General features: G+C 35.7%; 1 protein-coding gene across 3 annotated transcripts in view; it reads left to right on the top strand.

Annotated features, from left to right (window-relative positions):
* Nucleotides 1-2,500, top strand: part of stnA (stoned A) — a 91,049-nt gene that overhangs the window by 24,970 nt on the left and 63,579 nt on the right. Inside the window, exon 1 of one of the 3 annotated variants that reach the window (XM_068378905.1) lies at nt 1-475. This exon is cut by the window's left edge and continues 141 nt beyond it. The exons of the other annotated variants lie outside the window; for them this stretch is intronic. The gene's annotated coding sequence lies outside the window, so the exon portion shown is untranslated. The remainder of the gene's footprint in view (nt 476-2,500) is intronic. 3 annotated transcript variants of the gene reach the window in all.

Raw genomic sequence — 2,500 nt, 5'->3', positions numbered from 1 at the left:
GAGACGTGGGCCGAAAAGAGGAAGGACAGTCCCTCAGCAACCAGCAGGATTACTACACATGGCATCTCATCATTCTCAATAACTACAACACCAGTTATAACAACATGGATAGCCGACAACTAAACACTAATTTTCTCTAGATTATTTTGCTCCACTCTCTCTCTCTCTCTCTCTCTCCCTCTCTCTCTCTCTCTCTCTCTCTCTCTCTCTCTCTCTACCACACACACCCCACACCCACACAAATGAAAACAATGATAAACTGACCTGGAGATATACACACAATTTCCGGGGGGGACTGAGAAAAAAATTCTTAAGAGGATGAAAATATCAGAATCAAACACTGATTGAGAAAGAAGTCCTAATGATGACGAGCACGATAATGATGAAGATGACTGCGGTGCCGGAAAAAACAGAAGAATGTGATGACATTCACGACCTTCAGCGCCTTGTACTCCTGCAGTTGGCGTCATCACAGGTCAAGGTCAAAACAGTGCATGGTGACCCATTGAGCATCTTGTCTTTAGGATATTTCATTCGCTTGTATTGAATGACCTTTTGGTTGGGTCAAGATATCATTAGCAATTCTTGTTATCTTCCAAAAGGGATATGATGGAAACTATATTTTCTTTTATGCCGGTTTGTTTGATATGATTTTACCTGTCATTACTTCATTACTTATTCAACTCACTGTTTTATTCTGAGAGTTTTTTTAATTGGTTCAATTTCATCCCTTCCGTTTGTCTTTCGCTTACTCTAATTATTTATCACTGTTACCTTTACCATTTTTCTTAAATATTTATCTTATCCTTTTATATGCATTAATGTTCGTATTCTACATTTTGCATTAGTTATGACTTCAAAATATTTCAAAATCAGTTTACTGATACGGTAATGAATCCCCGTATATTTTCCCGTAATTTTGCTTTTATTTCTCTTAAGATCAAATGGTAATGAATTCCCGTATTTTTACTTTTATGTCTCTTAAGATCAAAAGGCAATGAATTCCCGTTATTTTGCTTTTATTTCTCTCAAGATCAAATGGTAATGAATTCCCGTATTTTTACTTTCATATCTTAAGATCAAAAGGCAATGAATTCCCGTATTTTTGCTTTTATTTCTCTCAAGATCAAAAGGCAACGAATTTTAATTTTTTCCTTTTTCTTAAAATCAACCTGCAAGAGACACATACATATCTTACTTTTCTATTTTCTCTATATATATTTCCTAGTCATTCACTTCCTTCTCCATAAATGGCATGCATTTTCATTCCTATCGCAAGGAGAAATTCGCAATAATCTCGTCTTTGGGTAAAAGGGCGCAACTCGAAGACATCGCGTTTGCATGTCAAGGAATCGATGGGTGACTGACTGTTCATACCAGAGGATTTTGGTCAATGTAAGTTCGTGGCTGTGAAAGGTCGAGGGGGGAAAAACCTTTTCTTTGTATTGATCGTTTGCGGTTCGAGGGTAAGAGCGACTTTAGAGCTAGTTTTAGCGATAAAGGACATCAGTGCAGGAGCCGCTGTGTATGAGGCAGGGAGCATTATTATTTGGTCACCATTTTCCCCGCTAACGTCCTTGCCGGCTTCATGACATTCGTAAATACGAGAGATATCAAGTAGGTGCTTATGTGGGTAGAAATGTTAGTTATGTTAACAATCTCTCTCTCTCTCTTATATATACTAATATATATATATATATATATATATATATATATATATATATATATATATATATATATATATATATATATATAATGTATTGTAATGAGCGTATAACTTTCTCAGTGATACGTATAAATATTTCCCATTTTTTGTTCTGGTATAAATTATCCTCGCGCTCTCTCTCTCTCTCTCTCTCTCTCTCTCTCTCTCTCTCTCTCTCTCTCTCTCTCTCTCTCTCTCTCTGGTCATACAATATTTTCAAACTAATCAAGTGTTTGAATTACTTGCAAAAAGGACTTATAAGGGCGGAAGGATATCTTGTATCTTTTCCTTGCATGCCGACCATAAAGAAGATCACTCGACCAGTGGTCCATTAAAGTTTGCTGGGATTTTGTAATGTGTGGAGTGTGATTTAATAGTTGAAACTCGGGGATTCCGTTCCTAAAGTTCAGCTTTCGTAAAGGCATTGGTCAATAAACCTTCCAACAGAGTGCTGTGAAAAAATATTCGTATGTTCCGTGTAAAAAGAAAGAAAAAAGCTGATGAAGTGTTATGAAAATATTGTTTAATGACACTAGAGTGACGGCCATATGTATGCATGTATTTGTGTGTGTGTATATAAATATATATATATATATATATATATATATATATATATATATATATATATATATATATATATATATATATATATAGTGGGAAATGGTGGCATCATAGTTTGGACTCTGGTGATGTCGGCCTTTTGGGCCTATCCCGATGAAACACATCTTTGCTCTGTTGATGTCGGCCTTTTGGGCCTATCCCGATGAAACACATCTTTGCTCTGTTATTATTATT

The sequence above is a fragment of the Palaemon carinicauda genome, chromosome 8 (genome assembly GCF_036898095.1).
Source record: "Palaemon carinicauda isolate YSFRI2023 chromosome 8, ASM3689809v2, whole genome shotgun sequence".
NCBI classification, from domain to species: Eukaryota; Metazoa; Arthropoda; class Malacostraca; order Decapoda; family Palaemonidae; genus Palaemon; species Palaemon carinicauda.
This window is presented reverse-complemented; position numbering and strand designations above follow the sequence as displayed.